Source organism: Schistocerca serialis, chromosome 2 (assembly GCF_023864345.2).
Source record: "Schistocerca serialis cubense isolate TAMUIC-IGC-003099 chromosome 2, iqSchSeri2.2, whole genome shotgun sequence".
NCBI classification, from domain to species: Eukaryota; Metazoa; Arthropoda; class Insecta; order Orthoptera; family Acrididae; genus Schistocerca; species Schistocerca serialis.
In genome coordinates this window covers 478,918,463-478,933,803 of record NC_064639.1, presented here as the reverse complement: position 1 = coordinate 478,933,803, position 15,341 = coordinate 478,918,463, and positions in this window count along the sequence as shown.

Here is a 15,341-nt window from a genome sequence, read left to right as displayed (position 1 = left end):
TATACTCATGGCTCTAGCTCTCAGACTGAGCTTCATCAACCTTTCTTTAGCTGCTTCCCACGAGGCCACATATTTTGACCTCCTTTTACTTAGAACGATGGAAACTTCTGCTCTCGCCCTAGTCCTTTAGTTCACCTCACTAAAACAATGGGTGAACTCCAGGAGATGTTCACAATCAGTACCCTTCTTTTCTGTTTCGGATAGCACAGGTACATCAGTGTTGTGCTGTCTTATACCCAGTGAAATTTCTTGTTATTTATTCTGGATGCCCCGTTTATTCCAGTCTGTTTTCGTTTACATTGTCGATTTCAATTAAAAGCTTCCAAAAATCGGGGCACAATACTGGATATTTTAGCTGACTATTTCCCTTAATTTTTTAAAAAGCTTCCACCGATATAGCTCCCAGCCTCATCGGAACTCCAAAGCTCCCCGCTTGCACGGATAGTGCTTTGTTAAGCTGGTGTCCCCTGGAGGGAGATTTGGTTTGATAAATGAGTATTAATGATTTGTTATTGTTTCCCGTCTTATTCGTTACGGTAGTTTTCGCCTATGACAAGTTCAGTAGCAAATCTGGTAGAACGCCACTTCAGTACAACAAATACTTTTCTGTGGTAGGGTTTGCTTCCTGCTATCTTTTCCGTTGACCATCGGACTTGTTTGGTAAATAAGACAGGAAAACGGAGTTTTCCTACAAAAACGGATCCCATACAAAACACATGTATGTGCATACTTGACTATTGCTCATGTTTATGGGGTGCATTTCCGGGCAGACTAAGAGGGGGGCGCGGGGCATATACAAAGGACAATGCGAATGGCCACAGGCGCGTTTGACTGGTGTAGCAGAAATGATGTGAAGTCTAAGCTGGCAGACCCTCCTAGCAAGACACCGTGTATCTCGGTAGAACGTGGTTAGAAAACTTCAAACGTGGGGTTTCGGAGCAGAAATTCCGAATATTCTTGAGCGCCCAACGTATGTATGCAACTGAGGTTGCGCAGATAAAATCAGGCAAATGAAAATTCGTCAACGCCGTATAAGCTATCATTCTACCCGCGTTTCATCTGTGGATGAACTGATTGGAAGAGCAAAGATGTAAACATGGATGCAGATGAAAGTAGAGATGTAGACGTAGATGAGAATACAGAATCAGAAATACACGTAGATGAATCAGCAGTTTTAGATAGAAAATGGAGTTGTGTAAGGTCGTTCGACAGCGTATATATACTCGTATATATCAGTTTGCAGAGCGACGTTTGAGATTATTATGTTCGAAAGTAAAATGACATGAATGAAGATTTGTATATACACTGTTGAAGATAGTGGCATCCGCATGATCTGCCACTGTCAATTGCCAAGTAGCATAGCTCAAATGAAACTTGGACCATACATACAAGGAACTGCTACGGTGTAGAGAGAAGGTAATTGAAAAGAGAGACAAACGGAAATGATAATTTTGTACAAAATCAAGTTGTTGGATATCCTCGTGAGGGATATCGTGTCCAGTTGGCACGTTAGATCGTCAACACCCTGAGCTGGCTGGCTGGCACTGCCCGTAATGTTCAGTTGGGGAGAGATCCGGCGACCTTGCTGGCTAGGGTAGGGTTTGGCAAGCACGAAGACAAACGGTAAAAACTCTCGCCGTGTGCGGGCGAGCATTATTTTGCTAAAATATAAGCCCAGGATTGCTTGCCATTAAGAGCAACAAAAAGGGGCATCAGATATCGTCGACATACCGCTGTGCTGTAGGGGACCGGTGGATGGTAACCAAAGGGAATTCTGCTGTGAAAAGAAATGGCACCCCAGACAATCACTGTGGGTTGTCGGGCCGTATGGCGGGCGACAGTCGGGTTGGCATCTCACCGTTGTCCGGCGTGTCTTCGTTGGTCATCAGGGCTCATTTCAAAGCGGGTCCCATCACTGAAGACAATTTTACTCCAGCCAACGAGATTCCTACTTCGCTCAGCTAGCCACGTTGAATGACGGGTGTCCTAGCTGCAGCATGAAAACACAAAAACGTTAATAAATCGAATATTATTAACGTCGGAGCACGTATTATATTGATTAAAATGTTTGTTCTTAGATGATCTTTCGATGTGTAGCATTGAAAATACGATTTTCCGTCATCGACTTTGACTTCGGTTTTTTCAAAAACTAGCGAGTGTCTAGGAAAAAACACCGAAACGCGTGTCTCTCTGTTTTCAACACAGAACGATCTTGGAAAACTTGATAAAAATCGGTTACCTGCATGTCAGTCATTAGCAAGTGTGCTGAAAAGTTATATCACTTTCTGGCCGCTCTCGTCGGCTACTGCTGCCCGTTTTGTAAACGCCAGTTCCGGTTTTCCGGTTTCGGGAGGACGGTGGCTGTTCTCCAGCCTGGAGATAGTTGGCCGGCCTTACCTTATTCCAGCTACTTGGCGGTGGTCTGGACCGACCACGCTGTTATCAAAGATGAATGATTCTCACCCTTTGGGAGAGAAACCTCTGAAAGTGTTGGCAGGAAGCAGCGCCTTACAGCATGTGCTATGAAGGGTTAGCAGGAAATGAGCAACTGAAATGTCTGAATTGTGTTCTTGAGGGTGAATGACCGAAAGAGCTAGAGTTTTTGGAGTTCACGAAAGAGGGAGTCAGCTGGCAGTCCTCGCGATGGTAGAACGGGAGTCATGTGCCCTGTGAAACAGTGCTGAGGTTTTTCAAAGTGCTCCGTAGATAAAGTCGGGAGTAACTGATCCCCAGTAATCAATAAAATCTTTATTCTACTACGGAAAACTGAAAGAGCTGCTAAGTGTAGTTTCCGTGCATCAGTATGAAGGGCTCAACTGTTTTTATGAGATTGATGCGAGCACTGGCTAGGTGCACCACATCAGATGTCTCACATTGGGATGTGGTGACATCAGCTAAATAGAGGTAGTGTTTGAACAGAACAAGACGGACTTGGCGAGTGTTTTTTTTGTTTTTTGTTTTTTGAGCCAACAGTCTTCTGACCTGTTTTACGCGGCCCGCCACGAATTCCTGTGCCAAACTCTTCATCTCAGAGCAGCAGTGCAGTAACAACCTACGTCCTCAATTATTTGGTTTATGTAGTCCAGTCTCTATCTTCCTCTACAGTTTTTACCCTCTACAGCTCCCTCTAAAGCCATGGACCATATTCCCTGATGTCTTAATGGATGTCCTGTGACGCTGTCCCTTCTTCTTGTCGGTATTTTCCTTTTTTTCCTCTCCAATTCTGCGCAGAGCCTTCTCATTCCGTACTTTATCAGTCCATCTAATATCCAACATGCTTTTGTAGCATCACATCTCAAATGCTTTGATTGTCTTCTTTTCTAGTTTTCCCACACTCCATGTTTTACTACCATACAATGCTGTGCTACAAAAGTACATTCTCAGAAATTTCTTCCTCAACTTGACGCCTATGTTTGATGCTAGAAGATATTTCTTAGCAAGGTATGCCATTTTTTCCATTTCTAGTCTTCTTTTTATGTTCTCCTTGCTCCGTCCGTCATTGGTTATTTTGCTGCCTAGGTAGCACAATTCCTTAACTTCAACTACTTCCTAATCATCAACCTTGATGTTAAGTTTCTCGCTCTTCTCATTTCTGCTACTTTTCATTACTTCCTTCTTTCTCCGGTTTACTCTCAATCCAAATTCTGTGCTCATTAGACTTTTCATTCCATTCAACGGATCCTGTAACTCTTCTTCACTTTCTCTGACGATATCATCAGTGAATATTTATCGTTGACGTTCTTTCACCTTGAATTTTGATTCCACGCTTGAACCTTTCTTTCGTTTCCACCATTGCTTCTTCGATGTATAGACTGAACAGTAGGGGTGAAAGACTGCATCCCTTTCTTACACCCTTTTACTTGCAGAAAAAGAAATGAATTCAGTTTCCTATTTAACTTTAGATTGTTATCACGTTTCGTTTGTGAAGAAGATGCTAGAAACCGGTTTCAGACAATGTACAGAATGTTTGCGGTGCTTGCTTTCCAACCCAGTAATGGGATCTTTCAATCCTTTTAAGCTGTTGGATTGCTGCAAGATATTGATTAGTGGTATAGTTCCGCCAACAAACGTTTCTCAGAAAGTGTACAGAGCAATACGTCGGCTAAACCGTGTCGCCCGCCGCACATATGTAATAGTAGGTGGAGTCTGGATGTGACCGCAAAAATCAATTCGAGCGATACCACGGAAGCTCTCTTAGTTAGACGGAAGTAACATTACAAAGTCAGACGCACCTACTAGCTATTTTATGACGGACTGAGTAACAACTGTCTGCTGTGAGCTTAGTTATTACGTTGTCGACAACCCGCTGAACTACGCTGCGTTATTTACTTCCGTGACCAGGCCTTGTAGAAGCAGTAGTTTTTCAGCCACTTTCCGGCATAAATGCATGCAGTTCACTAATACTTTTGTAGCTGTTTCTGCAGTTAAACCACCAATAACTGGTGTGTGCTCAACCTTACCTCGTGGTATTGTTCTGTCTGCACCCGACGCATTCCACGGATCGGTCAATAGGACACCGAATTTCACGCCGTTTTCAGAAAGTCTGCAGTTATAGCGTTGATACTACACAAGCCTTCGACCTACAGCCATGTACGTCGCAATATAGTACTACAGCTGCGGCAGGAGCACTACCGCCCCAACCGTTGACTGAAGATGAAGATTCTTTGAGGAAACGCGTTACTTTCCGCGATTCAACTCGCTGAATTATAGCTGACGAGCAGCACAAGTAAGCAATGTAATGGCTTTGAGAATAGCCATGGAGGTGTATTAATGTTTATGTTCCTTTTACAGCGTCTGCAATTTGTTAACATATGTATGTAATTACTTAGTCTCAGCAGTAAAACGAAGGTTAAATGCTTCCTCTGCGGTTGAGAATGATATCTGATGCAAAAGCCATTGTCTCAAGGAATACTCATAGATGTTAAAGCGATTTTTAATCATACAGCTTGTTTTCAGATTCATTGTCTGATTTATTTTTGCTCGCTGCTGTAAAAGAGAAGCAATTATAATAAACGTAAAACATTGCTTGGCCAGAAGGAACCACCTAATTACTAGGAAGTACATACGATCATATTTACTTCTCTCCAATACGGTGTATATGTCCTGTTTCATAAAAATTGTAGAGCAGTTAGACGTTCACAAAGAACTCGCAGTAAACTTACTGAAAGGATGAAAACGCTTTTATTGATCTCTGTAAAACGGAAAAAACAGCCAATAACAACTTAAGGAAACAATCAGTTGTGGAAACTATTAAATTAATTTCTCGACACTTAGAGTTAAAAAGCAGTAAATATGTTTACGTCCTGCAACTTTACGCATATAAATGATCAACATAGCTTCTGAAGAACCTGCAGCGCGCTTGATTTTCTATTAAGTTTTCTTACGAGCGAATAATACCACGTACGTTGGTATGGGTAGCGAATTCAAAGCCTACTATGCAAATAAAGCTGAATGAAACCGAATTGAGCATAAGGAGAGCAACATAAGAAGCACTCATTGAATATGAAAGCAAAATTTTATCAAAAAATATGACTAGAAGTCCAAAGAAGTTTTGGTCTTACGTAAAGTCAGTAAGCGAACCGAAATCGTCTGTTCTGTTCAGTCGCTCAGTAATCCTTCTGGTAGCGAAACGAAAATGACAGAGAGAACGCCGAAATATTGAATCTGTTCGTCCGGAATTGCTACGCTGCGGAATATTGTACAAGACTTAGTTCCTGTAATGAACGAAAGTGGAAATGGGAGATATTGAGTTAAGCGATCACGGAACAGAATAACAGCGAAAGCTGCTCGGGAATGGCAATTGGGCAGTGTAAGATAGATGTGAGATTCTGCAGAAAGAACTTAATCTCCTTTTAGCTGTGGTTTATTGCTGGAGCAACGAAGGGTACCTAACAACTGAAAAAAATGGGAATATCATTCAAGTTTTAAAAAAAAGTTTTTGCACATAATTATAGACCTATGCTACAGACATCAAATGTTGTAGCATTATGGGACCCGTTTTATGCTCACGTATTAAATCGTTTCTGGTGAACGATAATTTCCTCTATAGAAATTAGCATGGATTCCGCAAGCAGAGCTCTTGCGACTCGCCTCACTCTTTTCCTCCGTGAGATCCGTAGCAAAGACGTCTACTTTTGTGTCATATTCTTTGATTTCCAGAATGCATTCGATACAGCTCCACGTTCTCGTTAGTGAACAGTATGTATGAGTTTATCGAGTTTTTTTTTTTGTCATCAGTCTACTGACTGGTTTGATGCAGCCCGCCACGAATTCCTTTCCTGTGCTAACCTCTTCACCTCAGAGTAGCACTTGCAACCTACGTCCTCAATTATTTGCTTGACGTATTCGAATCTCTGTCTTCCTCTACAGTTTTTGCCCTCTACAGCTCCCTCTAGAACCATGGAAGTCACTCCCACATGTCTTAGCAGATGTCCTATCATCCTGTCCCTTCTCCTTATCAGTGTTTTCCAAATATTCCTTTCCTCTCCGATTCTGCGTAGAACCTCCTCATACCTTACCTTATCAGTCCACCTAATTTTCAATATTCGTCTGTAACACCACATCTCAAATGCTTCGATTCTCTTCTGTTCCGGTTTTCCCACAGTCCACGTTTCACTACCATACAATGCTGTACTCCAGACGTACATCCTCAGAAATTTCTTCCTCAAATTAAGGCCGGTATTTGATATTAATAGACTTCTCTTGGCCAGAAATGCCTTTTTTGCCATAGCGAGTCTGCTTTTGATGTCCTCCTTGCTCCGTCCGTCATTGGTTATTTTACTGCCTAGGTAGCAGAATTCCTTAACTTCATTGACTTCGTGACCATCAATCCTGATGTTAAGTTTCTCGCTGTTCTCGTTTCTACTACTTCTCATTACCTTCGTCTTTCTCCGATTTACTCTCAAACCATACTGTGTACTCATTAGATTGTTCATTCCGTTCAGCAGATCATTTAATTCTTCTTCACTTTCACTCAGGATAGCAATGTCATCAGCGAATCGTATCATTGATATCCTTTCACGTTGTATTTTAATTCCACTCCTGAACCTTTCTTTTATTTCCATCATTGCTTCCTCGATGTACAGATTGAAGAGTAGGGGCGAAAGGCTACAGCCTTGTCTTACACCCTTCTTAATACGAGCACTTCGTTCTTGATCGTCCACTCTTATTATTCCCTCTTGGTTGTTGTACATATTGTATATGACCCGTCTCTCCCTATAGCTTACCCCTACTTTTTTCAGAATCTCGAACAGCTTGCACCATTTTATATTGTCGAACGCTTTTTCCAGGTCGACAAATTCTATGAAAGTGTCTTGATTTTTCTTTCACCTTGCTTCCATTATTAGCCGTAACGTCAGAATTGCCTCTCTCGTCCCTTTACTTTTCCTAAAGCCAAACTGATCGTCACCTAGCGCATTCTCAATTTTCTTTTCCATTCTTTGTATATTATTCTTGTAAGCAGCTTCGATGCATGAGCTGTTAAACTGATTGTGCGATAATTCTCGCACTTGTCAGCTCTTGCCGTCTTCGGAATTGTGTGGATGATGCTTTTTCGAAAGTCAGATGGTATATCACCAGACTCATATATTCTACACACCAACGTGAACAGTCGTTTTGTTGCCACTTCCCCCAATGATTTTAGAAATTCTGATGGAATGTTATCTATCCCTTCTGCCTTATTTGACCGTAAGTCCTCCAAAGCTCTTTTAAATTCCGATTCTAATACTGGATCCCCTATCTCTTCTAAATCGACTCCTGTTTCTTCTTCTATCACATCAGACAAATCTTCACCCTCTTAGAGGCTTTCAATGTATTATTTCCACCTATCTGCTTTCTCCTCTGCATTTAACAGTGGAATTCCCGTTGCACTCTTAATGTTACCACAGTTGCTTTTAATGTCACCAAAGGTTGTTTTGACTTTCCTGTATGCAGAGTCTGTCCTTCCGACAATCATATCTTTTTCGATGTCTTCACATTTTTCCTGCAGCCATTTCGTCTTAGCTTCCCTGCACTTCCTATTTATTTCATTCCTCAGCGACTTGTATTTCTGTATTCCTGATTCTCCCGGAACATGTTTGTACTTCCTCCTTTCATCAATCAACTGAAGTATTTCTTCTGTTATCCATGGTTTCTTCGCAGCTACTTTCTTTGTACTTATGTTTTCCTTCCCAACTTCTGTGATGGCCCTTTTTAGAGATGTCCATTCCTCTTCAACTGTACTGCCTACTGCGCTATTCCTTATTGCTGTATCTACAGCGTTAGAGAACTTCAAACGTATCTCGTCATTCCTTAGTACTTCCGTATCCCACTTCTTTGCGTATTGATTCTTCCTGACTAATGTCTTGAACTTCAGCCTACTCTTCATCACTACTATATTGTGATCTGAGTCTATATCTGCTCCTGGGTACGCCTTACAATCCAGTATCTGATTTCGGAATCTCTGTCTGACCATGATGTAATCTAATTGAAATCTTCCCGTATCTCCCGGCCTTTTCCAAGTATACCTCCTCCTCTTGTGATTCTTGAACAGGGTATTCGCTATTAGTAGCTTAAACGTGTTACAGAACTCAATTAGTCTTTCTCCTCTTTCATTCCTTGTCCCAAGCCCATATTCTCCTGTAACCTTTTCTTCTACCCCTTCCCCTACAACTGTATTCCAGTCGCCCATGACTGTTAGATTTTCGTCCCCCTTTAAATACTGCATTACCCTTTCAATATCCTCATACACTTTCTCTATCTGTTCATCTTCAGCTTGCGACGTCGGCATGTATACCTGAACTATCGTTGTCGGTGTTGGTCTGCTGTCTATTCTGATTAGAACAACCCGGTCACTGAACTGTTCACAGTAACACACCCTCTGCCCTACTTTCCTATTCATAACGAATCCTACACCTGTTATACCATTTTCTGCCGCTGTTGATATTACCTGATACTCATCTGACCAGAAATCCTTGTCTTCCTTCCACTTCACTTCACTGACCCCTACTATATCTAGATTGAGCCTTTGCATTTCCGTTTTCAGATTTTCTAGTTTCCCTACCACGTTCAAGCTTCTGACATTCCACGCCCCGACTTGTAGAACGTTATCCTTTCGTTGATTATTCAGTCTTTTTCTCATGGTAACCTCCCCCTTGGCAGTCCCCTCCCGGAGATCCGAATGGGGGACTATTCCGGAATCTTTTGCCAATGGAGAGATCATCATGACACTTCTTCGATTACAGGCCACATGTCCTGTGGATACACGTTACGTGTCTTTAATGCAGTGGTTTCCATTGCCTTCTGCATCCTCATGTCGTTGATCATTGCTGATTCTTCCGCCTTTAGGGGCGGATTTATCCTTGGATTCAGGACTTCCTTTCAAATATAATTCAACCCGTCGATCTTAACAGAACAAAACATACAGATGTGAATATAATTTCGGAAGTACCTCAAGGGGATGCTAAGGGGCCTTAACTGTTTGCAACATGTATTAACGATCTTGTGGATAAGCTGGAAGCTCCATGAGGCTATTAATCGGTCTTCTGACTTGCCTGATGCGGCCCGCCACGAATTCGTCTCAAGTACCAACTTCCTCATCTCATACCAATTCTTACACCAAACATTCTCAGTTATTTGTTGATACTGATATAATCCAATCTCCGTCTTCCCTTGCAGTCTTTAACGTGTACAGCTGCCCCAAGTAGCATGAAAGTTATTCCTTGATGTCTTAATACAAGTTTTCTCATTGCGTCCCTTCTTGTGAACATAATCCACATTTTCCTCTCCTCGACGATTCTACAAAGCACTTCCACATTTCCTACCGTCACATATAATTTTCTACATAATTTTATAGCACCACACCTCAAACGGTTCCAATCTCTTCTTTACCAGTTTTACTACAGTCCATGATTCGCTTCCATACAAAGTTGTGCCTACATCCTTGGAAATTTCCTCCTCAAATTAAGGCCCATGTTCTATACTAGCAGACTTATCTTGGCCTGTTTGCCTGTGCTAGTCTGCTACTTATGTCCTACTTGCATCGTCCATAACGATTTATTTTGCTTCCAAGGTATTAAAATTTCTTCACTTCATCTACTTCGTGGTCCGTAATTTTGATGTTAAGTTTATCGCCAATCCCATTCTGCTACTTATCAATACTTCCATTTTCTTTGGTTTACCCACCATCAGTATTCTGTGCTCAGTAGACTGTTCATTTCATTCAACAGGTCCTCACCTTGAATATTAATTCAACTGTTGAACTATTTTTTTTGGTTTCACCTTTGCTTCTTCGTTGCATAGATCGAGCAAAAGCGGCGATAATCTACATTCCTGTCTTATACCCTTTCTATACAGAGTACATTGTTCTTTGTTTACCATTCTTATTTTTCTCTCTTGGTTCTTCTTACAGCATTTTATATTGTTGAATTCTCTTTCTAGGTCTACAGATCCAATGAACGTGTCTTGAATTCCCTAAATGTGTTAGTGCTCTAGAAGATTTCAATATTCTCTGGGATGTCTACTTTACTGTAATATTCAAATGGCCGAGCGGTTCTAGGCGCTACAATCTGGAACCGCGTGACCGCTACGGTCGCAGGTTCGAATCCTGCCTCGGACGTGGATGTGTGTGATGTCCTTAGGTTAGTTAGGTTTAAGTAGTTCTAAGTTCTAGGGGAATGACGACCTCAGACGTTAAGTCCCATAGTGCTCAGAGCCATTTGTAGTATTCAGCCCAACTTCACAATAAACTCCGTTATCGAGTTACAAGACGATTTGTGAAAAACTATCACCGAAAACCATTCACACAGGGAAAAAAATAGTTGACTCCGCGGCCAATGTGGTAGCATGAAATTTCAACAACGACGGCCTAACAGGTATTACGGCAATTATAAAAGTGCTCGGATTTGAGATAAGGCTAGCCTTTTACCATTTCCGAACAAAAGTGGACAAAAAGCATATCGAGCGAACAGAGCAGCGGATGACAGAAGCTGCCAAAGAGGCCCATAGGTCCACCACGGCTACGAATAAGATTGAGGAAGACCTCCTTTTTGGTCTGGAACGCTTGGTGTACGGACCAAGGATCGCTGACTAGAGGTACCTTTAACTTAACTACTAAAAAGTAACCCGAAAACATAACACGTTTCCGTCAAAACCGTATTTTTCAAATTGGCTGGGAAATGAAATTATCGTGTGGCATTGATGGCCGGGAGGCCCCTTCTACATCTACATCTACATTTATTCTCCGCAAGCCACCCAACGGTGTGTGGCGGAGGGCACTTTACGTGCCACTGTCACTACCTCCCTTTCCTGTCCCAGTCGCGTATGGTTCGCGGGAAGAACGACTGTCTGAAAGCCTCCGTGCGCGCTCGAATCTCTCTAATTTTACATTCGTGATCTCCTCGGGAGGTATAAGTAGGGGGAAGCAATATATTCGATAACTCATCCAGAAACGCACCCTCTCGAAAGCTGGACAGCAAGCTACACCGCGATGCAGAGCGCCTCTCTTGTAGTCTGCCAATTGAGTTTGCTAAACATCTCCGTAACGCTATCACGGTTACCAAATAACCCTGTGACGAAACGCGCCGCTTTTCTTTGGATCTTCTCTATCTCCTCCGTCAACCCGATCTGGTACGGATCCCACACTGATGAGCAATACTCAAGTATAGGTCGAACGAGTGTTTTGTAAGCCACCTCCTTTGTTGATGGACTACATTTTCTAAGGACTCTCCCAATGAATCTCAACCTGGTACCCGCCTTACCAACAATTAATTTTATATGATCATTCCACTTCAAATCGTTCCGCACGCATACTCCCAGATATTTTACAGAAGTTACTGCTACCAGTGTTTGTTCCGCTATCATATACTCATACAATAAAGGATCCTTCTTTCTATGTATTCGCAATACATTACATTTGTCTATGTTAAGGGTCAGTTGCCACTCCCTGCACCAAGTGCCTATCCGCTGCAGATCTTCCTGCATTTCGCTACAATTTTCTAATGCTGCAACTTCTCTGTATACTACAGCATCATCCGCGAAAAGCCGCATGGGACTTCCAACAGTATCTACTAGGTCATTTATATATATATTGTGAAAAGCAATGGTCCCATAACACTCCCCTGTGGCACGCCAGAGGTTACTTTAACGTCTGTAGACGTCTCTCCATTGACAACAACATGCTGTGTTCTGTTTGCTAAAAACTCTTCGATCCAGCCACACCGCTGGTCTGATATTCCGTAGGCTCTTACTTTGTTTATCAGGCGACAGTGCGGAACTGTATCGAACGCCTTCCGGAAGTCAAGAAAAATAGCATCTACCTGGGAGCCTGTATCTAATATTTTCTGGGTCTCATGAACAAATAAAGCGAGTTGAGTCTCACACGATCGCTGTTTCCGGAATCCATGTTGATTCCTACATAGTAGATTCTGGGTTTCCAAAAACGACATGATACTCGAGCAAAAAACATGTTCTAAAATTCTACAACAGTTTCGGCCGCCGGGCTGCAAGTTTTATTTCAGGTGACGCCACACTGGGCGACCTACGTGTCGGCGAGGACGATGAGTACAACACAACACACAGTCCACGAGCGGAGAAAATCTCCAACCCGGCCGGGAATCGAACTCGGGCCCGCTACGTGGTAGGCAAACATGTCACCACTCAGTTAAGCAGGCAGACATTGGCGAGGAACATAACATTACAACGGTGCATACGATTTTGATCGGAATTTGATGCCGGTATTCTAAATTGAATTCTCTGTCAACGATCGTAGCTGTTTTGCGATATCTTCAAAAGTCTATTTTCGGTGCACGCTTTAGTATCGACTTTTTGGACGAAAAAATTGGCATTTTCTTCAACACGTCACCATTTTGTTGGAACTCAATATTTTTCAATTATACTACATATGCTGATAAGAAATGTATTGAAACTGACTTACACATAATTATTTTATTATTTTGTTACAGGTACAACAGGATGACCAACGTTCCGGATGCCAGGGGTCCTTCCACCTGCTGCAGCGGTTACAGGGAGACTCCGATATGGACAAGTAAATGATTATTTAAAGTCAGAAGTGTAAGGAATAAAACTATATCATCAGATTCAACATTAATTCTTATTTTACTTGAAAGAATCACGAAAATCATCTATTTTTCATGCGTTCAAAGAGGAGAACCCCCTCAAATGCAACGTGAGAACTGCCTCTCTGGCACCTTTACCTTTCCGAGAGCCAAACTGATCATATTCTAACAGATCTTTAATTTTCTTTCACATTACTTTATTTCAGCGTAGGTTGTTTTGACTTTTCTATATGCTAAATCAGTCCTTCAGAAAACCATTTATTTTTCGATGTCTTCGCATATTTCCTGCAGCATTTCGCCTTGCATTTCCTACTTATGTTCACGGAGTCCTTTGCAGCTGCACGTCTGAATAAAATCTTCTGTTTTCAAGCCGCGTGCATTCGAATAAAATTCCCGAGGTTTCGATGGCTGTCTCCGCCATCGTCGTCAGGAGTAAAACTACTGCCTGCGAGGCTTGTTGTTTTTTCTTTACTGTTATTTTATACCTGTACCCCAAGTGGGCGGTGGTGGGCTGGCAGCGGCCAATTCGCCGCTCCTCAGCCAGCAATAGATAACGTACGAGACTGTTAAAAACATAACATGAATTAAACACGTGATAAGAGGAAAACAATTGGGGTTAAAATACACAAGAAAGGAGGAGTTTAATGAGGGACATTCGCATAAAGTTCACATACAAATAAAATCACACTCGACGAATACGTAGCACAGAAACACTGGCGCCACAGAGGACACGATGAAAAGATGGTGTCCACAGTATTAAAAGCCACAAGTGATGACGACAGTTAAAACACACTGCACTTAAGTAACACATGTGGCGAGCAACAAAACATGACAAAGAGTAAACTGGATTAAAACTGAAAAGGCGTGCCAAGGGAGTGGAGGCCAGAAAGGAGGTAAAGAGGGACAGGAGGGGGTTTGGTGGAGGAGGGCGCAGGAAGGGAGGGGTGGAAGGCAGGATCTGGGAGCACATGAAGGAACAGAAGACGGGGGAGGTGGGGAAGGGAGCAATCCAGGAAGGAGCACACAGACTGGTAAAGGAGAAGAGAGAAGGAGAGGGGGGGTAGGAGTAGGAAATAGCAAGGGGGGGGGAGGGAAAGGAGAGGGAGCCTTAGGGAGGACAGCACAGGAAGAGTAGGGTCAGAGTTGGAAGAAAGGATAAATATCAGAATGAAGTTCATCATCCAGGATGAGGATATGCTGAAAGTTTCTTTGTGAGAGGAGATGGAGGCTGTGGAGATGCAGAGAGGGTGAGACACATCGATAGAGGCGCGGCAGCAGGTGGAGAGTGGAGAGGAAAGGAGACACCAGGGTGTGGCGGGATCCAGTACGCAAATTGTGTAAATGATGTGGATGTGCTCAAGTAAAAGGAAGAGATGTGAGAAAAGGATGAGGCCATAGAGGATCCTTGAGGGAGGGGAAACAGATACAGAAAGTGAAGCCGAGCACTTGGGGTTAAAGAATATCGAGGCTGTGTAGATTTAGGAGGAGCAGAGATCCAGGCGACACTGCCATAACAAAGGATGGAATGGATCAAGGATTTGTAGGTATGAAGGATGGTGGAAGGAAGCAATTTCCATGTTCAGCAGAACAGGAGTTTCTTGAGGCAGAGTCTATTGCAGGCTTTGCATTGTATGGTAAGGAGACGGGGAGACCAGGTGAGGTCATGGTCAAGGGTGAGGCCAAGGTACTTCAAGGTGGGAGTAAGTTAGATAGGACACTCATGGTTGCTGAGGTGGAAATTATAGAGCTGAAAGGAGGGGGTGGTACTTACTCTGATGATTACCTCGGTTTTTTAAGGACTGATCTGAAGGAGCCACTGGTTGCACCAAGTGGTAAACTGGTCTAGGTGGTTTTGAAGGGAGCACTTGCACCGTTGAAGGGTAGGACAGACGACAAAGAGGGTGATTTCAGCAGCATATTGAAGGAAAAAATGAAATGAGCGTATGGCATCAGGGACGTCTGGCCGCCAAGTGCAAGTCTTATTTCAGTCGACGCCACATTGGGCGACTTTGCATGCCGGTGATGAGGATGAAATGATGATGAGGACAACACCCAGTCCTCGAGTGGAGAAAATCTCCAACCCAGCCAGGAATCGAACCCAACCCACTTGCATGGGAGGCGCGCACGCTATCACCCAGCTAAGCAGGTGGACATATTGAAGTAGGTGGATGGGTGGGGATGGTTTGAACCTGTCAGCGGTGTACAGGAGAGAAAGGAGAGGAAAACGGATGGAGCCTTGGGTAGGGTAGAAGGTACAGGAAAAGGTATTGTGGATTGTTGACATAGGAA